This window comes from Helianthus annuus, chromosome 5, assembly GCF_002127325.2.
Source record: "Helianthus annuus cultivar XRQ/B chromosome 5, HanXRQr2.0-SUNRISE, whole genome shotgun sequence".
Classification (NCBI taxonomy): Eukaryota; Viridiplantae; Streptophyta; class Magnoliopsida; order Asterales; family Asteraceae; genus Helianthus; species Helianthus annuus.
Window position 1 is genome coordinate 93,126,952 of NC_035437.2, and position 25,984 is coordinate 93,152,935.

The window sequence follows — 25,984 nt, forward strand, 5'->3', positions numbered from 1 at the left end:
AGAAGTTAGAGCAGAAGATGATGGTTTAGAGGAGATAGAAGTTGGTCTCTTCTCAGCATTTTTCTGAGATCCAGCTGGTGGTGGAGGCAAAGGTGGAATGCCAGTAGATGCATTGACTGCCGACATTGCTGTGGATGTATTCTTCAATGATGAAGCCATGTAACTCTTTGAAATGATTTCGAACAGAAAGTTTTCTTATGAATGAAGCACCAATTGCCCCACGGTGGGCGCCAAACTGTTTTGGTCAAAAATCACACAAGGATAATGCAACCAAACTCTAAGTAAACGGGGAATGATGCTTGGTTTGTTGGAAAAGTTAAGGATCACTTTGATAAGAAATATGCAAATGACACAAGGATTTATACGAGGAAAAAGCCCTTGATCAATGTATGATCTCCGGCATAAAAAACCTCGGGTGATGGCAACTACCGATCACCAACTTCAATATATCAAAAATATGGTTACAACTTCGGATGATAATGAGCTGAGTACAAGGATCACTATCGTAATGTGTGTCTAAGCGTGTGAGAATTGTGTTGTGTGTCTTCCGAATGGGGAAGAGTGTTATATATACAAGTGTAGGTGGCCTATTTTAGGTAAAAAGACTAATAATCAGCTCATTACCCCTTTAGAAATAAAAGTAAATCTAGCCTAAATTATCGCCCTTAAATCATGCCAAGTTTCCATATCCTTCACAACGTTCATCTCTGATTAAGCATATGCCAAAGTTGTAAAGACGCGTCCCTTGATTGTGATGCTAAGAGCGGATCCTGCTAGATATTCCTGCAAAATGACATTAAGTTCAATGAAAGCAACTGTTAGCATGAGGATCCTATAATGGTCCGTGATCCTGATCCTGGAACTCTGTTGAGGATCACTATCTGCCAAAGAAACAAGGATCACTGGTTAGGATCACATGTAAGGATCATGTATTATAAAAATCCAGCCCTAACAAGAATGCTTTACAAGCCCTCAAAGAATACATGTCCTCAGCTCCAGCATTGATGAAACCAGAAAAAGGGGATGTATTATCCTTATATCTGGCGGTATCCTCAAAAGCAGTAAGTGCAGTCCTTGTTAAGGATCATGAAGGTACACAATATCCTGTCTATTATGTAAGAAAGAGTTTACTTGATGCTGAATCCAGGTATTCACACCTTGAAAAACTTATTCTTGCACTGATTATGGCATCTACTAAACTAAGACATTATTTTGAAACACATGTTATTGTTGTTAGAACTAATTTCCCAATTAAGAATGTCCTCAGGAAACCAGAGATGTCCGGAAGAATGGCTAAGTGGGCAGTAAAGCTTAGCGCCCATGATATAAGATATGAACCCAGAACAGCCATCAAATCCCAAGCATTAGCAGACTTTGTGGCTGATTTCAGTAGTGATTTACAAAAGGAAGCCGAATTGGAAGTCCAGCAGCTGGATGAAACCAAGGATCCTTGGATACTACATACTGACGGATCCTCGAATGTTAAAGGCACAGGGCTAGGTATACTACTAAAATCGCCACAGGGGGACATAATACCCCACTCCATAGCTTGTGAATTCCAAGCAACTAACAATGAGGCTGAATATGAGGCCTTAATTGCTGGTTTGCAAATGGCTAAGCATATGGGAATCAGGTATCTTGAAGTATACGTGGATTCATTGTTAATCACTAATCACTTTAATGGATCCTATGCTGTGAAAGGTGAAAAACTAACCAAATATTTAGAGATAGTCAAAGAATTGGCACTCTCCTTTGTTTCCTTTAGTTTGACACAGGTACCAAGGGAAGAAAATACAGAAGCTGATGCATTGGCCAATTTAGGATCATCTTTGAAGATCCCAGAGGATATAAGTATCCCCATCATCCATATCCTGGCTCCTGCTATTGAAAATCAGATGGCCATGGAAATAGAAGAGGATTCTGCGATGATCCCTAATGAGGATACTCAATCTTGTTCAGGATCATGGATCTCACCAATCATGAGATACTTACAACACGGGGAGATTCCTATAGGAGAAAATCCTAGGGCTTTCAGGATTAAGGTATCCCAATTCACAATCTTAAATAATGTGCTATATAAACGATCTCTTGCAGGACCATATTTAAGATGTATCGAGGATCCTGAAGTCCAAGAAGTGTTAAAAGACTTCCATGAAGAAACCACACTTGGGGCAGAGCATTGTTCTCAAGGATACTAAGGACTGGATACTACTGGCCAACTATGAAAAAGGATGCTGTGGAGTATGCTAAGAAGTGTGATCCTTGTCAAAGACACAGCAATATCCTTCATCAGCCGGCAGAATTTCTACATCCTATACCATCCTCTTGGCCATTCATGAGATGGGGAATGGATATAGTTGGCAAGCTCCCTAAAGCACCTGGTGGAAAAGTATTTATGCTTGCTATGACTGACTACTTCTCCAAGTGGATAGAGGCTGAAGCTTTTGCCCAAGTCAGAGAGAAAGAAGTTATATCCTTTATTAAGAGAAACATTATAACTAGATTTGGCATTCCCTCTGAAATTGTATGTGATAATGGTTCCCAATTTATTGGGAGCAGGACTACTAACTTTTGTGACAGTTGGGGGATTAAGATGATAACATCAACACCAGTCCACCAACAAGCCAATGGTCAAGCAGAATCATCCAACAAGATCATCATCAATAATCTGAAGAAGAAACTTGGATCCAAGAAGGGGAAATGGGCAGAGGAATTGCCTTATGTGCTTTGGGCTGATAGGACAACTCCCAAGAATGCTACTGGTCAAACACCCTTCTCTTTAGTGTTTGGGACAGAAGCAGTGATCCCAACAGAAATGGTGGTTCCAACTGCTAAAACAAGTACTCGTGATCCTGAAGGAAATGCTGCAAACTTGGCTCAGGACTTGGATACTATTGAGGAAATCAGGGATCTGGCTAGGATAAGGATGGCGAGCTACCAACAAAGAATGGCTGGTGCTTACAACAAAAATGTCAGAATAAGGAAATTCCAAGTGGGGGATATGGTATTGAGAAAAGCATTCCAAAATACCATCAATCCTGCTGACGGGAAATTAGCACCAAAGTGGGAAGGCCCTTACTTGATTGAAGCTGAAGCAGGAAAGGGGGCATATAGATTGCTAACCATGGAAGGAAATTTGTTACCTAGAGCCTGGAATGCTGTTCATTTAAAGAAATATTTCATGTGAACAGGATCCTCCTGGCACATATGATCCTTACATTGAAAGCATCTTCGAAGGATCCCGATGATGTCAATGATCCTTACTCTGGTAATATCCTAATCCTAAACTATTCCATTTTCTTATTTTTACCTAAGGATAAGGATCATGTATCCTTCATCCTCCTCTCACGAGAATTTGAGTTCTGATAGTCCAGGTATCCTCAGCATATTATCGATAGTCTTCAAAAGCATCTCAGATCCTTGGGTTCAACCCCAGTTATCCTTGGGCTTGTCCCCAGTTTTCGCCTGTAGCGCACGATGATCCTGGTATAGTTCATGTCTTTGGGACCAGTACCCACTCCAGGGGCTGATAACCTCATCGTACTGGCTATGCCTAGGATCCTACGTATAATGGTAGACGTACCATACATCCGTTCCTAAGGTTTCTAACGTTTTCACGTTAGCTAAGGTTTTGGCATTTTCATGTCACTAAGTATGGATAGTCGCCAGTAAGGGCCATACTCCAGTTTACATACGATCCTTGGGCTTGTCCCCAGTTATCCTTCGGGCTTGTCCCCAGTTATCCTTGGGCTTGTCCCCAGTTATCCTTCGGGCTTGTCCCCAGTTATCCTTTGGGCTTGTCCCCAGTTACTAACTTATCTTTTATATTGGCTTAGTCCCAAGTTATATTCCATTTTTTCAGGTTTTCGAAGTTAAACAATTAAGGATCCTTAATCCTTATTATCCATTAAAGTTTTACTTATGGTTATCCTGATTAAAGGTTAGGATCCTAACTTGGATCCTCAGGTATGATCCTTAACTATTTTTAATTTCATTCATCATTCATTTGAATAACCCTTAGACCTTGACAACTGAACCTATGATCCTTAAAATAAACTACTTTGAAAATTTTCGATTATAGGATATTTGATCCAGGATCATATCCTAAATTTCTTAAACATAATTTGCTCAACTTTTCTTACTCAAACAAACATGTATCAAAACAATTGGAAATTAAAAGGATAACAATACGAGATAAGCCAAAAAAAATTAGAGTTATTTTATTAACAAAGGTTTGAAACCCTTCAAAAGTTGTCAAAATTGCCAACCCACGTTTCTACCAGCAAAACGTGGCCCGTCCACATGGGTTGGCAAAGGGTGTCCATTGTTTGTGCAGTCATAGCATGCAGGTAAATAAAAGGCGGCAGGATCACAATGGCTTCATCCCCCAAACAGAGGATCCCTCCACCATTTGCAATCCTACCTATTGTCTGAAGGATCCTGGATCCTTAATCCTAAAACTATTGTTCAAAGTTACAGACCATAATTGTTTAAAAACATCAACAACCACAAAAAAAAATTGGGCTCCGGCTATGTCTAGAAGTTTCCTTCATCGCCCAATCCTGCAGCTCAAGCCTTCGCTGCACCATCACCACCAGCTCCACTTGCCTCTCCACCCTGATCCTTGCCAGCATCACCACCTTCAAGCATCGGGATCTCCTCAGCCTCCTCATCATCCTCCAACTCTGCCAGCCTCGCCTTCCAGCCCTCCACGTCCCATGTGCTCTTGTCAAAGGCAGGATCCTGAGCCTCCGCAGCCATCTGCAGCTGGATCTTATACATGGTTGTCGCAGCAGAGACCTTGGCATCCTGGGTGATATCATGCTTCTCATAATCAAAGTTGATCAGCATTTTGGCAGCTTCATCCTTGGTAGCCCGGAGCTCCTTCTCAAGATCAGCAATCTTGAGATCCTTCAGCACACCCATCTGTTGGAGGTCAGCAATTTGGCGATCTTGATCCTCGACGTGGCCAACATAAGTCTCTATTTCAGCAAATTTCTGCAAGGAAAACAAGGCATAACGTCAGAAACAAGTGATCCTCAAAACTGTCAGGACAACAAACAGGGGCAGTGATCCTTACCTCGTTGAAGTAGTCCAGAAACTGTTGGCGGAGCAGGGGCAGGCCTTGTAAATCCTCAGAGGCCTTTCTCTTCTTTCCTTTACCCCTAATAGGTGCTTTAGGGGCTGAAGCAGTTGGGCTAGCAGCAGGAGTCTTCTTCCTTGCAGATTTGACATTAGCAAGATCATCAATGCCAAACTTTGAGGCAGACTTAGAAGATTTTCCAGCACCTACACAACCAAAATAAGATAAGTTTTCTAATTAAACTTGAAAATCCTACATAGAATTACTTTCTAAATGAGGATACTTACTTGACATTGTGACAGAGGCAGAGGATACTTCTTGGGAATCCTGGGTAGCAACCTGGAAAGTTCTTGTCTCCGATCAAGCTTCTTGAAGGCCAAAAGTCTCTCTTTTGCAGCAGGAGTTAACTTAAGATGAGAAACGGATATGGCTGCACAAAAAACAAGAAAATATTAGTGATCCTCACCCTAAGGAACAAATCTTATGATCCTTCCAGGATCCTCTATCCTACCATGAGTAGCCCACTCTTTGGGCAGATCCTTCCCATCAGGGATGGTATCTCTCCTAATAAAAAAGAACCGACGCTTCCAGTTTGTATCGTTCTTGGTGACTTTGAAGACAGGATGATCCTCTCCAGCTTTTCGCTTAAACAAATAACGATGGGATCCGAAAGTGGTAAGATCATACATCTCAGCCAGCTCCGCCATACCGAGGTCAATCCCCTCTTGTTCAATGATCCTCTAAAGGGTATATAACACCCTCCAGATCATGGGCATGGCTTGGATATAGCAGATGCCGGTAAGAGAGAAGAAGGATTGAGTGAACTGTGGGAAAGGATACGAATATCCTATCAAGAACGGAGTAACAGGAAAAGCTACCCAAGTATCAGAAATAAAATCACTCAAAGCAGTGGGAGTAAAAGACTTGAAGATGGTGTTCGCCGGAAAACAATGACGGATTCTGTCGATCTGAGAGTCGGTAAAACAACACCTCTCAGTGGGAGAATCCTTGATGATCCCTTGACCCTTCAAGGGGTTGTTCTTCTTAGGATCCTTATGCGGGGAGTTCCGGAGCAACATCTTTGCAGAATGATGGAAAGAGATAGAAAAACAGAGTAAGAGAAGGAAGAAAGAGGAAAAGAGATACCTGATTGATCTTCGGACGAGAATATAAAGGGAGTCTCTCTTGAATTTAAATGCAAATTGATCCTATCTCTAACTGCTATTTATAATGATGATTTGCAGGGCTGTCACTTCTGTGACGTAAGGTTTGCAACGGCTAGTCCGTCTCCAACGGCTAGTTATCCGTTAACTTGTTGCGGATAAGATCAAACAAAATACAACTCGTTTATTTACAATATTACTCCTTATATTTTGGGGGCAATTGTTAGGGCTGGATTTTTATGACTTATGATCCTTACATGTGATCCTAACCAGTGATCCTTGATTCTTTGGCAGATAAGTGAACCTCAGAAGAGTTCCAGGATCAGGATCACGGACCATCCTAGGGATCCTTATACTAACAGTTGTTCTCCTTGGATTTAATGTTATCTTGCAGGAATTTCGAGTAGGATCCGCTCTTAGCAACATAAACAAGGAACTCGTCACTACAACTTTGGCATATGCATAATCAAAGATGGACGTTGTGGACGATATGGAAACTCGGCATAATTTAAGGGCGATAATTTAGGCTAGATTTACTTCTATTCCTAAAGGGGTAACGAGCTAATAGTTAGGTTATTTACCTAAAATACGACCACTCACACTTGTATAAATAGCACTCTTCCACATTCGGAAGACACAACACATTTCTCACACGCTTTGACACACGATACTATAGTGATTCTTGTACTTAGCTCGTTACCATCCGAAGTTGTAAAAATATTGTTTGTTATATTGAAGCTTGGTGATCGGTAGTTGCCATCACCCGAGGTTTTTTATGCCGGAGATCATTCATTGATCAAGGGCTTTTTCCTCGTATAAATCCTTGTGTCATTTGCGTATTTTACATCAAAGTGATCCTTTACTTTGTTCAACATACCAAGCATCATTCCCCGTTTACATAAGAGTTTGGTTGCATTATCCTTGTGTGATTTTTGACCAAAACAATACTCAGCCTCATTATTAGTGGTTTGGAACTCACAAGCTATAGAGTGGGGTATTATGTCCCTCTGTGGCGATTTTAGTAGTATTCCAAGCCCTGTGCCTTTGACATTTGAGGATCCATCAGTATAGAGTATCCAAGGATCCTTAGTCTCCTCTAGCTGCTGGACTTCTAACTCAGCTTCCTTTTGTAAATCACTACTGAAATCAGCCACAAAGTCTGCTAATGCTTGGGATTTGATGGCTGTCCTAGGCTCATATCTTATATCATATGCACTAAGCTTCACTGCCCACTTAGCCATCCTTCCTGACATTTCAGGTTTCCTGAGGACATTCTTAATTGGAAAATTAGTTTTAACAATAATAGCATGAGTTTCAAAATAATGTCTTAATTTAGTAGATGCCATAATTAAAGCAAGGATGAGCTTTTCAAGATGTGAATACCTGGATTCGGCATCAAGTAAACTCTTACTTACATAATAGACAGGATGTTGTGTACCTTCGTGATCCTTAACAAGGACTGCACTTACTGCTTTTGAGGATACCGCAAGATACAAGGATAGCACATCTCCTTTTTCTGGTTTCATCAAGGCCGGGGCTGAGGATAGGTAATCCTTGAGAGCTCTTAAGGCACTTTCATGCTTCTCAGTCCACTCAAATTTCTTGTTCTTCCTTAGGATATCATAGAATTCCTTGCACTTCTCTGAGGATTTGGATATAAATCTGTTCAAAGCTGCTATCCTGCCTGTTAGCTTTTGGACATCCTTAGCATTGGCAGGAGATTTGATATTTACTAAGGCTTTGATTTATTCTGGACTAGCTTCAATGCCTCTCTTGGTCACCATGTATCCTAAGAATTTACCTGCTTTAACACCAAAGTGACATTTTGAAGGATTAAGTTTCATATTATATTTGTCAAGGATATCGAATGCTTCCTCCAAGTCCCTTAGGTGATCCTCAGCTTTTACGGATTTTACCACCATATCATCTATGTAAACCTCCATAGTTTGTCCAATCTGATCCTTGAACATCATATTCACCAGCCTTTGATAAGTTGCACCTGCATTCCTTAGTCCAAATGGCATAGCAATATAACAATATATACCGGTTGGAGTCGTAAAGGCCGTATCCTCTTGATCAGATGGTTCCATCTGAATTTATTGAAATCCAGATGAAGCATCCATAAAAGTCAACAGTTCATGACCCGCCGTTGCATCCACCATGGAGTCAATGTGGGGTAATGGGAAAGGATCCTTGGGACATGCCTTATTTAAATCTGTGAAATCGACACATACCCTCCACTTTCCATTTTTCTTTTGAACAACAACCACACTGGCCAACCATCTTGGATACTTGACCTCTCTAATCATACCTGCTCGGAGCAATTTTTCTACCTCTTCCTGGATAATGGCATTTCTTTCTGGTGCAAACTTCCTCCTTTTTTGATGGACTGGTTTGAATGACCTGTCAATGCCAAGTTTATGAGTGATAATATCTTTAGATATACCTGTCATATCCTCATGTTTCCATGCAAAGGTAGTTTTCCTCCTTTTTAGGAAGGATATGAGGTCTTCTTTCATTTTGCCAAGGATCTCTGATCCGATATAGATTTTGGATTCAGGATCACCAGGATCCATGAGGATTTCTACTACATCCTGCTCTCTTGCCTCCAAGACATCCCTTGGAGGATACTTTGATTGCTATTGCTCCCTTGACTTCGAGGCTGGTTTCATCGATGAAGTGTAACAGTTCTTAGCTTCCTGTTGATCACTATCAATCTTCACTATTCCCCAAGGACTAGGGAGCTTCACACATTAATGGTAGGTGGATGGGACTGCCTTCATATCGTGTATCCAGGGCCTGCCAAGGATAACATTACAACAAGATAAACAGTCAATAACACAAAATTTTTGATAATTATGTAATCCTTTAACATAACTTGGGAGTTTGATGTCCCCCAGAGTATTCTTAGTCTCGCCACTGAATCCCACGAGCACAGAGGATCTCGGTATGATATCTGATTCAGGGATACCCATCTTCTTTAGAACATCAAGCTGGATAATGTTCACAGAACTTCCTCCGTCTATAAGGATCCTGCGGACAAAATGGTTAGAAATAAAAAGAGTGATAACCAAACCATCGTGATGAGGATCCTGGATATCAACACGATCATCCTCATCAAAGGTTATGACTTTCCCTTCGGAGACACTGGATGTTCGGACAGGCCTGTCTCCATTATCCATCTTGGTTTCCTTTGCATGTCTTTTAGCTGCTGAGAAGGATGTGCCACAAATGTCTGATCCTCCAGAAATAAAGTTTATTACTTGTGCATCTGCTGGAGGGGCTGGAGCTTTCTCAGGGATCCTTTCAGGATCCTGAGTCCTTGACTTTTTTCTCCCCAATAATTCTTTCAAATGCCCCTTGCTCAACAAGTATCCAATTTCTTTTCTCAATGCAATGCATTCTTCTGTGAGATGCCCAAAATCTTCATGATATGCACACCACTTTGATTTATCTTTGGTTGCAGCTGGTCTGTCATTTTTCCTGGGCCATCTAGCTTTATCACCTAAATTCTGCATCGCAAGGATTAGTTCATTGTTATCAACAGAAAAACAATATTCAGAAATTGGAGGATAATCCTCATCATCCTCTTCTTGATCAACAGCTTGCACGTTCTGGTTATCAGATTTGTTATAGGATCTGAATTTGTTATTCTTGAACGAGGATCCTTGCTTCTCTTGTTTTGAGGATCCTGCCGATCTCTCCTGGATCCTCTTATCATCCTCTAGCCGGATGAACCTGAGTGCCCGGGTTCTTACCTCATCTAGGTTCCTGCATGGTGTCATAACAAGATCATCATAGAACAATGAATCCCTAAGCAATCCCATTTTAAAGGCTTCAACAGCCGTGGCTATATCCAGGTTGGGAATGTCTAAGGATTCTTTACTAAATTTGGTAATGTAATCCCTTAATGATTCATTATGACCCTGGGTTATCCTATATAGATCACTAGTTAAACGTTCAAATTTTCTACTACAAGAAAACTGATTATTAAATAGGTTAACTAGATTAGCAAACGAGGTAATAGAGTAGGGGGAAGACTTAGCAGCCATTTGAGAGCTGATCCAGTAAGAGTGGATCCAAATCCTTTGCACAGACATGCTTCCTTTAACCTTTCTGGGATTGGATTAATCTCCATCCTCTCCCTGTATTGTGCTATGTGTTCTTCAGGATCCGTTGAACCATCATACAGCTTCATGGTTGGCACATGGAACCTTTTGGGTATCTCAGCATCACAGATTGGTGGTGCAAACGAGATATCTTATGGCTTCCATCTGCAATCTCTGGGATAGGTTTGACCACTCCTGGAACATTTGATATCATATCCTTTAACTTCTGCAATTCTCTGGCCATGGCATGGTTAATACCTGTATCCTGCATGAATCCATGGTTAGTGGTAAGAGAATTATTAAAAGTGTTACCTCCCACCGGGTTCAGATTAGGAACACCGGATGTGAACCCATATTGTTGAGACTCTGGAATGATCGAAGGACCAGTAGAAGCAATGGTCTGCATTGGAATAAAATCTCCCTGATAGACATCTGAACTTCCTGTTTGCAAACTCCTTAAGGATCCCGGCATCTGGAAGGATCCTTGTAACTGGGATGATCCTGGAACAAAGGAGGATCCTTGAACCTGGGATGATCCTGGAACAAAGGAGGATCCTTGAACCTGGGATGATCCTGGAACAAAGGAGGATCCTTGAACCTGGGATGATCCTGGAACGAAGGAGGATCCTTGAACCTGGGATGATCCTTGAAACGGCCAGAACCCTTGAATCTGCTGAGCTCCTGAGTATCCACCTAGACTCGTGAAGGATCCCATATGCTGAGGATAGGATCCCGTTGGCTGGAAATATGAACCTGATGCCTGAGTCACTGTTGTTGATCCGTAGTGCACTCCTTTTGGTCCTCCCACATATTGCACATCTGGTAGGGCTGTTCACGAGCCGAGCCGAACCGAGTGGATCTTTGCTCGTGCTTGGCTCGTTTACAAACCGAACCGAGCGGAGCGGCTCATTTAGAACCGAGCCTCAAATCAAGCGAGCATTTTTCGAGCAGTAAAAATTCCGAGCGAGCGTCGAGCGAAGTTCGAGCGATTTGGACAACCGTGTCGCCCAATTTAAATTTTCTGACAGTGATAGTGATAATGTTGGGTAGCAAGTTTTTATGTCTTTAAAAACATGAACATTTCATGGCATAGTATTTTTCTTATGAATAACAATGTTGTGGCCAACGAGGAGATGATTATATTGCACGAACAATTACGTTGAGAGCAGGAGACGATCCACTTAGGGTAACGACATGAAACATTGAGGCGATGAGCAGACTATCGTTTAACGGTTTATGGTTTAACTTTTAGATTTGATATTAATTTTTTTATCGGTGGGGTTTGGCTAGTAAGTATAGATATAGTTGTAAATTTGTATACAGTGGACCAAAATCTAATAGAGTGGTACATATAAAACTCTAAATTTAATTATATTTTAGTATATATGTATGTGTAATGTGTGTATATATTTAGGTGTGTGTATATATATGTATAATTTATATTTGTGTGTATATATATATGTGTGTGTGTATACATGTTTATATATGTAAGTGTATATGTATATATACTAATTAAAAATAATAATTCGAGTCGGAACGAGCCGAGCGGACCTTTGCTCATGCTTGGCTCGTTTACAAACCGAACCGAGCAGAGCGGCTCGTTTACAACTGAGTGTCGAATCGAACGAGCATTTTCCAAGCAATTTCCGAACGAGCGCCGAGCGAGCGACGAGCGTCGAGCAATTTGAACGGCCCTAACATCTGGGATCATTGAAGGCTGAGAAGCTATCACCGGAGTATCAAAATTCAAAGATCTGGGCACCAGTGGGGAATGATCCTCTGCCGATTTCTTTTGTTTCTTGAGATCTCCGATTTCTTTGAGAATCCTTTCGTTGGTCTTATCCTGCTGCTGTATATGCTCCTTCATCTACAAAATCAAAGTAAACATGTCACTAGTAGTAGGAGTATAAGAAGCAGAAGAAGTTGGAGGTTTTGAGAAGATGGGAGTTGGTTTCTTCTCAACATTTTTCTGAGATCCAGCAGGTGGTGGAGGCAAAGGTGGAATGCCCTGAGATGAATTGACCGCAGAAATTGCAGTAGAGGTATTCTTTGATGATGAAGCCATATACTTGAATGCAATGAACCGGAATGATCACAAACAGAAAAACTTCTTAGGAATGAAGCACCAATTGCCCTACGGTGGGCGCCAAACTGTTTTGGTCAAAAATCTGATGAGGATAATGCAACCAAACTCTTTGTTATGGGGTATGATGCTTGAAACGATGAACAATGATAAGGATCACTTAAATGTAAATTGCACAAGTGACACAAAGATATATACGAGGAAAAAGCCCTTGATCAATGAATGATCTCCGGCATAAAAAACCTCGGGTGATGGAAACTACCGATCACCAAGTTCAAATTAATCAACAAACGTTTACAACTTTGGATAGTAACGAGCTAGGTACAAGGATCACTATGGTGTATCGTGCAAGAATGTGTGTAAACTGTTAGGCGTTTTGCTGAATGCTCGAGAGTGCAATTGTACGAGTGTGTAGCTAAAATTAGCTAAGTGTTTTTACTACTAGCTCGTTACCCCTTTTAAAAATAGAAGTTAACTATGCTAACTAACTATCCGAAATTTGTGCCATGCTCCCACGTTCTCCACAACGTCCATTTCCAGTACAACATGTGCGAAATAGCCGTGGAATATTCCTTAGTAACGTTGACAAGACCAGGTCCAACTTGTTACTCCTGCAAAATAATACGAAATTCAAAGAGAACAATCGTTAGTATAAGGATCCTTAGGGTGATCCATGATCCTGATCCTGAAACACTTCTGAGGATCACTATCTGTCACAGAAGTAAGGATCACTAATAGGATAACACATGAGGATCATAGGTCATTAAAAATCCAGCCCTAACACCCACCGTGGGGCAAGTGGTGCTATTCTTGCTAAAAACCTTGCTAAAATCGTTACTTGGTTTTCTTTTTTCGAAACTTGTTGCACAACTATTTTCAATGGCTTCAAGATCAAACATGAGCTCTTCTACCGTGTCTGCAACAACCTCTGCAACAACTGGTTTGGTGCTTCCTCCTCCTCCACAAGTTCAAGCTCCTTAAAGAGAAATGAAAGCCAAATATCCCGAAACACTCCTCCCCGCTCAGAATGTCAACAGATCTGGATCAAATGAAGAGGCAGCAAGAAACTAACTAGACGATCATGAAGGATATACAACTCTCGAAGGCAAACTCCAGGAAACCTGTGCAGGATACAACTACTCCTCTACCGCCCAGGATGCTGAACTTTAGTTCAGCAACATTTACCAAGGATAATCAAGGCAACATGATACCGAGTCAGTCCCGGAGCAACATGCTGGAGATACCATCATCCGCCAGGATATCGACCCTGAGGGATCCAGGATATGGCCCAAGATATGGTCCAGGATATGGCAAAAGCAATAGGCTGGTAACATGTTTGCCAATATCAGTATCCCTGCTACTAATAATTCTGATTCTTTGTAGGATATAGGTGTAAAACCGGCATTGACCAGGGAACTTCAAAAATTGAAGGATATGGTATCAAGTGTTCCTGGAAAAGTGCAGCCTATACCGGAAGTATCCTAGGATAGTCACAGGATATCCCGATTTGCTCATCCAATTTATGATGCTGAAATTCCAAAAAGATTCCAGACTCCCAGCATAAAGTTGTATGATGGGACGACAGATCCTGAGGAGCATACTGCCTAGTATAGGGAAAGGATGGAAACCAATCCAATCCTACCAGAACTTAAGGAAGCATGCTTATGCAAAGGCTTCGGTTCAACTTTAACAGGATCGGCCTTAAAATGGCTTTTAAATGTTCCACCTTATTCAATTACATCATTTTCTCATTTAGTTAATTTGTTTATCAATTAACTTTCTTGTAGCAGGAGCTTTGAGAAACTAACAAGTGATCTTTACAGGATAACAAAAGGATCACAAAAATCCCTAAGGGATTATGTTAACAAATTTAGTAGAGAATCCCTGGATATCCCGAATCTTGATATTGCTACGGCAGTACAAGCGTTCAAAATGGGGTTACGGAAGGATCGTCAATTTTATCAGGATCTTGTAATGAATCCTTGCAGGAACTTAGGTGAAGCTCGGAACAGGGCTTTGAGATATATCAGGCTGGAAGATGATAAGAAAACGCAAGAGAGGATGAATGTATCCTCAACATATGAATCAACTAACAGGAAGTCAGAATCCTCATACAAACCATATCGCTCCAAGCCATATGGTAGAAATGACAGCAAGAAAGTGAATGCTGTTGAAGACGAGGATCCTGAGGAGTATCCTGAGTTATCTGAATATTGTTTTTCTGTTAATATACCTGAACTGATGTATGCTATGCAGGGTTTAGGAGATAAAGCAAGATGGCCCCGGAAGAATCAACAAAAAACTGATTGGAAGGATAAATCCAAGTGGTGTGCCTTCCACGAGGATTTCGGACATGTTACTGAGGATTGCATTGCTTTAAGGAAAGAAATAAGCTATCTATTGAGCAAGGGATATCTGAAGGATCTCCTGGGAAGAAAGAAGAATAAGGGTCAGGATGCTGAGAAGGATTCTGAACGAGCAGCATCACCTCCTGCGGATGCCAAAATAATTAATTTCATTTCAGGAGGATCTGACATTTGCGGGACATCATGTTCTGCGGCGAAAAGACACACGAAGGAGGCCAAGGCAGAGAGGGGAGATAAGCCAACCAGGATGTCAACCCTCACGACTGATAAAGTGATCATGTTCGATAGCGATGACAGGATACTGTCCAGGATCCTCACCATGATTGTTTTGGTCAAAAATCACACAAGGATAATGCAACCAAACTCTTATGTAAACGGGGAATGATGCTTGGTATGTTGAACAAAGTAAAGGATCACTTTGATGTAAAATACGCAAATGACACAAGGATTTATACGAGGAAAAAGCCCTTGATCAATGAATGATCTCCGGCATAAAAAACCTCGGGTGATGGCAACTACCGATCACCAAGCTTCAATATAACAAACAATATTTTTACAACTTCGGATGGTAACGAGCTAAGTACAAGGATCACTATAGTATCGTGTGTCAAAGCGTGTGAGAAATGTGTTGTGTCTTCCGAATGTGGAAGAGTGCTATTTATACAAGTGTGAGTGGTCGTATTTTAGGTAAATAACCTAACTATTAGCTCGTTACCCCTTTAGGAATAGAAGTAAATCTAGCCTAAATTATCGCCCTTAAATTATGCCGAGTTTCCATATCGTCCACAACGTCCATCTTTGATTATGCATATGCCAAAGTTGTAGTGACGAGTTCCTTGTTTATGTTGCTAAGAGCGGATCCTACTCGAAATTCCTGCAAGATAACATTAAATCCAAGGAGAACAACTGTTAGTATAAGGATCCCTAGGATGGTCCGTGATCCTGATCCTGGAACTCTTCTGAGGATCACTTATCTGCCAAAGAATCAAGGATCACTGGTTAGGATCACATGTAAGGATCATAAGTCATAAAAATCCAGCCCTAACAATTGCCCCCAAAATATAAGGAGTAATATTGTAAATAAACGAGTTGTATTTTGTTTGATCTTATCCGCAACAAGTTAACGGATAACTAGCCGTTGGAGACGGACTAGCCGTTGCAAACCTTACGTCACAGAAGTGACAGCCCTGCAAATCATCATTATAAATAGGAGTTAGAGATAGGATCAATTTGCATTTAAATTCAAGAGAGACTCCCTTTATATTCTCGTCCGAAGATCAATCAGGTATCTCTTTTCCTCTTTCTTCCTTCTCTTACTCTGTTTTTCTATCTCTTTCCATCATTCTGCAAAGATGTTGCTCCGGAACTCCCCGCATAAGGATCCTAAGAAGAACAACCCCTTGAAGGGTCAAGGGATCATCAAGGATTCTCCCACTGAGAGGTGTTGTTTTACCGACTCTCAGATCGACAGAATCCGTCATTGTTTTCCGGCGAACACCATCTTCAAGTCTTTTACTCCCACTGCTTTGAGTGATTTTATTTCTGATACTTGGGTAGCTTTTCCTGTTACTCCGTTCTTGATAGGATATTCGTATCCTTTCCCACAGTTCACTCAATCCTTCTTCTCTCTTACCGGCATCTGCTATATCCAAGCCATGCCCATGATCTGGAGGGTGTTATATACCCTTTAGAGGATCATTGAACAAGAGGGGATTGACCTCGGTATGGCGGAGCTGGCTGAGATGTATGATCTTACCACTTTCGGATCCCATCGTTATTTGTTTAAGCGAAAAGCTGGAGAGGATCATCCTGTCTTCAAAGTCACCAAGAACGATACAAACTGGAAGCGTCGGTTCTTTTTTATTAGGAGAGATACCATCCCTGATGGGAAGGATCTGCCCAAAGAGTGGGCTACTCATGGTAGGATAGAGGATCCTGGAAGGATCATAAGATTTGTTCCTTAGGGTGAGGATCACTAATATTTTCTTGTTTTTTGTGCAGCCATATCCGTTGCTCATCTTAAGTTAACTCCTGCTGCAAAAGAGAGACTTTTGGCCTTCAAGAAGCTTGATCCGGAGACAAGAACTTTCCAGGTTGCTACCCAGGATTCCCAAGAAGTATCCTCTGCCTCTGTCACAATGTCAAGTAAGTATCCTCATTTAGAAAGTAATTCTATGTAGGATTTTCAAGTTTAATTAGAAAACTTATCTTATTTTGGTTGTGTAGGTGTTGGAAAATCTTCTAAGTCTGCCTCAAAGTTTGGCATTGATGATCTTGCTAATGTCAAATCTGCAAAGAAGAAGACTCCTGCTGCTAACCCAACTGCTTCAGCCCCTAAAGCACCTATTAGGGGTAAAGGAAAGAAGAGAAAGGCCTCTGAGGATTTACAAGGCCTGCCCCTGCTCCGCCAACAGTTTCTGGACTACTTCAACGAGGTAAGGATCACTGCCCCTGTTTGTTGTCCTGACAGTTTTGAGGATCACTTGTTTCTGACGTTATGCCTTGTTTTCCTTGCAGAAATTTGCTGAAATAGAGACTTATGTTGGCCACGTCGAAGATCAAGATCGCCAAATTGCTGACCTCCAACAGATGGGTGTGCTGAAGGATCTCAAGATTGCTGATCTTGAGAAGGAGCTCCGGGCTACCAAGGATGAAGCTGCCAAAATGCTGATCAACTTTGATTATGAGAAGCATGATATCACCCAGGATGCCAAGGTCTCTGCTGCGACAACCATGTATAAGATCCAGCTGCAGATGGCTGCGGAGGCTCAGGATCCTGCCTTTGACAAGAGCACATGGGACGTGGAGGGCTGGAAGGCGAGGCTGGCAGAGTTGGAGGATGATGAGGAGGCTGAGGAGATCCCGATGCTTGAAGGTGGTGATGCTGGCAAGGATCAGGGTGGAGAGGCAAGTGGAGCTGGTGGTGATGGTGCAGCGAAGGCTTGAGCTGCAGGATTGGGCGATGAAGGAAACTTCTAGACATAGCCGGAGCCCAATTTTTTTTGTGGTTGTTGATGTTTTTAAACAATTATGGTCTGTAACTTTGAACAATAGTTTTAGGATTAAGGATCCAGGATCCTTCAGACAATAGGTAGGATTGCAAATGGTGGAGGGATCCTCTGTTTGGGGGATGAAGCCATTGTGATCCTGCCGCCTTTTATTTACCTGCATGCTATGACCGCACAAACAATGGACACCCTTTGCCAACCCATGTGGACGGGCCACGTTTTGCTGGTAGAAACGTGGGTTGGCAATTTTGACAACTTTTGAAGGGTTTCAAACCTTTGTTAATAAAATAACTCTAATTTTTTTGGCTTATCTCGTATTGTTATCCTTTTAATTTCCAATTGTTTTGATACATGTTTGTTTGAGTAAGAAAAGTTGAGCAAATTATGTTTAAGAAATTTAGGATATGATCCTGGATCAAATATCCTATAATCGAAAATTTTCAAAGTAGTTTATTTTAAGGATCATAGGTTCAGTTGTCAAGGTCTAAGGGTTATTCAAATGAATGATGAATGAAATTAAAAATAGTTAAGGATCATACCTGAGGATCCAAGTTAGGATCCTAACCTTTAATCAGGATAACCATAAGTAAAACTTTAATGGATAATAAGGATTAAGGATCCTTAATTGTTTAACTTCGAAAACCTGAAAAAATGGAATATAACTTGGGACTAAGCCAATATAAAAGATAAGTTAGTAACTGGGGACAAGCCCAAATGATAACTGGGGACAAGCCCGAAGGATAACTGGGGACAAGCCCAAGGATAACTGGGGACAAGCCCGAAGGATAACTGGGGACAAGCCCAAGGATCGTATGTAAACTGGAGTATGGCCCTTACTGGCGACTATCCATACTTAGTGACATGAAAATGCCAAAACCTTAGCTAACGTGAAAACGTTAGAAACCTTAGGAACGGATGTATGGTACGTCTACCATTATACGTAGGATCCTAGGCATAGCCAGTACGATGAGGTTATCAGCCCCTGGAGTGGGTACTGGTCCCAAAGACATGAACTATACCAGGATCATCGTGCGCTACAGGCGAAAACTGGGGACAAGCCCAAGGATAACTGGGGTTGAACCCAAGGATCTGAGATGCTTTTGAAGACTATCGATAATATGCTGAGGATACCTGGACTATCAGAACTCAAATTCTCGTGAGAGGAGGATGAAGGATACATGATCCTTATCCTTAGGTAAAAATAAGAAAATGGAATAGTTTAGGATTAGGATATTACCAGAGTAAGGATCATTGACATCATCGGGATCCTTCGAGGATGCTTTCAATGTAAGGATCATATGTGCCAGGAGGATCCTGTTCACATGAAATATTTCTTTAAGTGAACAGCATTCCAGGCTCTAGGTAACAAATTTCCTTCCATGGTTAGCAATCTATATGCCCCCTTTCCTGCTTCAGCTTCAATCAAGTAAGGGCCTTCCCACTTTGGTGCTAATTTCCCGTCAGCAGGATTGATGGTATTTTGGAATGCTTTTCTCAATACCATATCCCCCACTTGGAATTTCCTTATTCTGACATTTTTGTTGTAAGCACCAGCCATTCTTTGTTGGTAGCTCGCCATCCTTATCCTAGCCAGATCCCTGATTTCCTCAATAGTATCCAAGTCCTGAGCCAAGTTTGCAGCATTTCCTTCAGGATCACGAGTACTTGTTTTAGCAGTTGGAACCACCATTTCTGTTGGGATCACTGCTTCTGTCCCAAACACTAAAGAGAAGGGTGTTTGAGCAGTAGCATTCTTGGGAGTTGTCCTATCAGCCCAAAGCACATAAGGCAATTCCTCTGCCCATTTCCCCTTCTTGGATCCAAGTTTCTTCTTCAGATTATTGATGATGATCTTGTTGGATGATTCTGCTTGACCATTGGCTTGTGGGTGGACTGGTGTTGATGTTATCATCTTAATCCCCCAACTGTCACAAAAGTTAGTAGTCCTGCTCCCAATAAATTGGGAACCATTATCACATACAATTTCAGAGGGAATGCCAAATCTAGTTATAATGTTTCTCTTAATAAAGGATATAACTTCTTTCTCTCTGACTTGGGCAAAAGCTTCAGCCTCTATCCACTTGGAGAAGTAGTCAGTCATAGCAAGCATAAATACTTTTCCACCAGGTGCTTTAGGGAGCTTGCCAACTATATCCATTCCCCATCTCATGAATGGCCAAGAGGATGGTATAGGATGTAGAAATTCTGCCGGCTGATGAAGGATATTGCTGTGTCTTTGACAAGGATCACACTTCTTAGCATACTCCACAGCATCCTTTTTCATAGTTGGCCAGTAGTATCCAGTCCTTAGTATCCTTGAGAACAATGCTCTGCCCCAAGTGTGGTTTCTTCATGGAAGTCTTTTAACACTTCTTGGACTTCAGGATCCTCGATACATCTTAAATATGGTCCTGCAAGAGATCGTTTATATAGCACATTATTTAAGATTGTGAATTGGGATACCTTAATCCTGAAAGCCCTAGGATTTTCTCCTATAGGAATCTCCCCGTGTTGTAAGTATCTCATGATTGGTGAGATCCATGATCCTGAACAAGATTGAGTATCCTCACTAGGGATCATCGCAGAATCCTCTTCTATTTCCATGGCCATCTGATTTTCAATAGCAGGAGCCAGGATATGGATGATGGGGATACTTATATCCTCTGGGATCTTCAAAGATGATCCTAAATTGGCCAATGCATCAGCTTCTGTATTTTCTTCCCTTGGTACCTGTGTCAAACTAAAGGAAACAAAGGAGAGTGCCAATTCTTTGACTATCTCTAAATATTTGGTTAGTTTTTCACCTTTCACAGCATAGGATCCATTAAAGTGATTAGTGATTAACAATGAATCCACGTATACTTCAAGATACCTGATTCCCATATGCTTAGCCATTTGCAAACCAGCAATTAAGGCCTCATATTCAGCCTCATTGTTAGTTGCTTGGAATTCACAAGCTATGGAGTGGGGTATTATGTCCCCCTGTGGCGATTTTAGTAGTATACCTAGCCCTGTGCCTTTAACATTCGAGGATCCGTCAGTATGTAGTATCCAAGGATCCTTGGTTTCATCCAGCTGCTGGACTTCCAATTCGGCTTCCTTTTGTAAATCACTACTGAAATCAGCCACAAAGTCTGCTAATGCTTGGGATTTGATGGCTGTTCTGGGTTCATATCTTATATCATGGGTGCTAAGCTTTACTGCCCACTTAGCCATTCTTCCGGACATCTCTGGTTTCCTGAGGACATTCTTAATTGGGAAATTAGTTCTAACAACAATAACATGTGTTTCAAAATAATGTCTTAGTTTAGTAGATGCCATAATCAGTGCAAGAATAAGTTTTTCAAGGTGTGAATACCTGCATTCAGCATCAAGTAAACTCTTACTTAAATAATAGACAGGATATTGTGTACCTTCATGATCCTTAACAAGGACTGCACTTACTGCTTTTGAGGATACCGCCAGATATAAGGATAATACATCCCCTTTTTCTGGTTTCATCAATGCTGGAGCTGAGGACATGTATTCTTTGAGGGCTTGTAAAGCATTCTCATGCTTTTCAGTCCACTCGAATTTTTTATTCTTTCTTAGGATATCATAGAATTCTTTAAATCTTTCTGAGGATTTGGATATAAATCTGTTTAGAGCTACTATCCTTCCTGTTAGCCTTTGTACATCCTTAGCGTTGGCAGGGGATTTGATATTCACCAAAGCTTTGATTTGTTCCGGGCTTGCTTCAATGCCCCTCTGGGTTACCATATATCCTAAGAATTTGCCTGCTTTAACACAAAGTGACATTTTGAAGGATTAAGCTTCATGTTATAATTATCAAGGATATCAAATGCTTCCTCCAAGTCCCTTAGGTGATCCTCAGCTTTCTTGGATTTTACAACCATATCGTCTATGTATACTTCCATAGTTTGTCCAATTTGATCTTTGAACATCATGTTTACCAGTCTTTGATATGTTGCACCTGCATTTCTTAATCCAAAAGGCATAGCAATATAACAATATAAACCGGTTGGGGTCATAAAAGCTGTATCCTCTTGGTCAGATGGCTCCATCTGAATTTGTTGGAATCCAGATGATGCATCCATAAAGGTTAACAGTTCATGACCCGCCGTTGCATCCACCATGGAGTCAATGTGGGGTAATGGGAAAGGATCCTTGGGACATGCCTTATTCAAATCAGTGAAATCGACACATACCCTCCACTTTCCGTTTTTCTTTTGAACAACAACCACATTGGCCAGCCATTTTGGATACTTTACCTCTCTAATCATACCTGCTCGAAGTAATCTTTCTACTTCTTCCTGGATAATGGCATTTCTTTTCGGTGCAAACTTCCTCCTTTTTTGGTGGATTGGTTTGATTGACCTGTCAATACCAAGTTTATGAGTTATAATATCCTTAGATATACCTGTCATATCCTCGTGTTTCCATGCAAAGGTAGACTTTCTTCTTTTGAGGAAGGATACTATGTCTTCTTTCAACTTGCCAAGGATCCCTGATCCGATATAGATTTTTGATTCAGGATCATTAGGATCCAAAAGGATTTCGTCCACATCCTGTTCTCTCGCCTCCAAGACATTCCTCGGAGGATACTGTAATTGCTATTGCTCCCTTGGCTTCGAGGCTGGTTTCATTGACGAGGTGTAACAATCCTTAGCCTCCTGCTGATCACTGTCGATCTTGATTATTCCCCATGGGCTAGGGAGCTTCACACATTGATGGTAGGTGGATGGGACTGCCTTCATATCATGTATCCAGGGTCTGCCAAGGATAACATTACAACAAGACAAACAGTCAATAACACAAAATTTTTGATAATTATGTAATCCTTCCACATAAATTGGGAGTTTGATGTCCCCCAGGGTTTTCTTAGTTTCGCCACTGAATCCCACAAGTACGGAGGATCTTGGTGTGATATCTGATTCAGGGATACCCATCTTCTTCAGAACATCAAGCTGGATAATGTTTACTGAGCTTCCTCCGTCGATAAGGATCCTGCGGACAAAATGGTTAGAGATAAAGAGAGTGATGACTAGACTATCATGATGAGGATCCTGGATGTTAATTCTATCATCCTCATCGAAGGTTATAACTTTTCCTTCCGAGACACTTGATGTTCGAATAGGTCTTTCTCCGTTATCCATTTTAGCTTCCTTTGCATGCCTTTTAGCTGCCGAGAAGGATGTACCACATATGTCTGATCCTCCAGAAATAAAATTGATCACTTGTGCATCTGCCGGAGGAGCTGGAGCTTTCTCAGGGATCCTTTCAGGATCCTGAGTCCTTTGCTTTTTTCTTCCCAGCAACTCTTTTAAATGCCCCTTGCTTAGCAGATATCCAATTTCCTTTCTTAAGGCGATGCATTCTTCAGTTAAATGCCCGAAATCCTCGTGGTATGCACACCACTTTGACTTGTCTTTAGTTCCAGCTGGTTTGTCACTTTTTCTGGGCCATCTGGCTTTTTCTCCTAGGTTCTGCATTGCAAGGATCAGTTCATGATTATCAACGGAAAAACAATATTCTGAAATCGGAGGATAATCCTCATCATCCTCTTCTTGATCAACGGCATGCACGTTCTGATTGTCATTCCTATTGTAGGATTTGAATCTGTTGCTTTTGAAAGAGGATCCTTGCTTTTCTTGTCTTGAGGATCCTACTTGTCTTTCCTGGATCCTTTTGTCATCCTCTAGCCGGATGAACCTAAGTGCACGAGTTCTTACTTCATCTAGGTTCCTGCATGGTGTCATAACAAGATCATCATAGAACAATGAATCCCTAAGCAATCCCATTTTGAAGGCCTCAACAGCTGTGGCCATATCCAAGTTGGGAATGTCCAAGGATTCTTTACTAAATTTGGTTATATAATCCCTTAACGATTCATTATGACCCTGAGTTACCCTATATAAATCACTAGTCAATCGTTCAAATTTTCTACTACAAGAAAATTGGTTATTGAATAAGTTAACTAAATTAGCAAACGAGGTAATAGAGTAAGGGGGAAGACTTAGCAGCCATTTAAGAGCTGATCCAGTAAGAGTGGATCCAAATCCTTTGCATAGGCACGCTTCCTTTAATTTTTCTGGAATTGGATTGATTTCCATCCTCTCCCTGTATTGTGCTATGTGTTCCTCAGGATCCGTTGTACCATCATACAGCTTCATAGTAGGGATATGGAACCTTTTGGGTATCTCAGCATCACAAATTGGTGGTGCAAAACGAGATACCTTATGGCTTCCATCTGCAATTTCCGGGATAGGTTTGACTACCCCTGGAACACTTGATATCATATCCTTCAACTTTTGTAGTTCTCTGGCCATAACATGATTGATACCTGTATCCTGCATGAATCCATGGTTATTGGTAAGAGAATTATTAAAAGTGTTACCTCCCATCGGGTTCAAGTTAGGAACATTGGATGTGAATCCATATTGCTGGGATTCTGGGATGATGGATGGACCAGTGGAAGCAATGGTCTGCATTGGAATAAAATCTCCTTGATGGACGTCTGGACTTCCTGTTTGCAAATTCTTCAAGGATCCTGGTATCTGAAGGGATCCCTGAATATGGGATGATCCTGGAACGAAGGAGGATCCTTGAACCTAGGATAATCCTGGAATGAAGGAGGATCCTTGAACCTGGGATAATCCTGGAACGAAGGAGGATCCTTGAACCTGGGATGATCCTGGAACGAAGGAGGATCCTTGAACCTGGGATGATCCTGGAACGAAGGAGGATCCTGAGTTCATGAAGGATCCCATATGTTGAGTATAAGATCCTGCCGGTTGGAAATATGATTCTGATGCCTGAGTCACTACTGCTGAGCCGAAATGCACTCCTCTTGATCCCCACATGCGTTGAACGTCTGGGACCTCTGATGGCTGAGAAGTAATCATCGGAGTATCAAAATTCAAAGATTTGGGCATTAGAGGGGAATGATCCTCTGCCGTTTTCTTTTGCCTTTTGAGATCTCCGATTTTCTTGAGGATCCTGTCATTAGTTTCATCCTGTTGCTGCATACGATCCCTCATCTGCAAAATCAAAGTAAATATATCACTAGTACTGGGAATAGAAGAAGTTAGAGCAGAAGATGATGGTTTAGAGGAGATAGGAGTTGGTCTCTTCTCAGCATTTTTCTGAGATCCAGCTGGTGGTGGAGGCAAAGGTGGAATGCCATTAGATAAATTGACTGCAGACGTCGCTGTGGAAGTATTCTTCAATGATGAAGCCATGCAACACTTTCCGGAATGATCACCAACAGAAAAACTTTCTTATGAATGAAGCACCAATTGCCCCACGGTGGGCGCCAAACTGTTTTGGTCAAAAATCACACAAGGATAATGCAACCAAACTCTTATGTAAATGGGGAATGATGCTTGGTATGTTGAACAAAGTAAAGGATCACTTTGATGTAAAATACGCAAATGACACAAGGATTTATACGAGGAAAAAGCCCTTGATCAATGAATGATCTCCGGCATAAAAAACCTCGGGTGATGGCAACTACCGATCACCAAGCTTCAATATAACAAACAATATTTTTACAACTTCGGATGGTAACGAGCTAAGTACAAGGATCACTATAGTATCGTGTGTCAAAGCGTGTGAGAAATGTGTTGTGTCTTCCGAATGTGGAAGAGTGCTATTTATACAAGTGTGAGTGGTCGTATTTTAGGTAAATAACCTAACTATTAGCTCGTTACCCCTTTAGGAATAGAAGTAAATCTAGCCTAAATTATCGCCCTTAAATTATGCCGAGTTTCCATATCGTCCACAACGTCCATCTTTGATTATACATATGCCAAAGTTGTAGTGACAAGTTCCTTGTTTATGTTGCTAAGAGCGGATCCTACTCGAAATTCCTGCAAGATAACATTAAATCCAAGGAGAACAACTGTTAGTATAAGGATCCCTAGGATGGTCCGTGATCCTAATCCTGGAACTCTTCTGAGGATCACTTATCTGCCAAAGAATCAAGGATCACTGGTTAGGATCACATGTAAGGATCATAAGTCATAAAAATCCAGCCCTAACAATGATGCTCTGGTAATAACAATATATGTGGCTAACCATTTTGTACGTAGGACATTGGTGGACAATGGAAGCTCCGTCAACATAATCCAACTAGGGACATTGAAGAGGATGAATGTATCCCCGATGGAT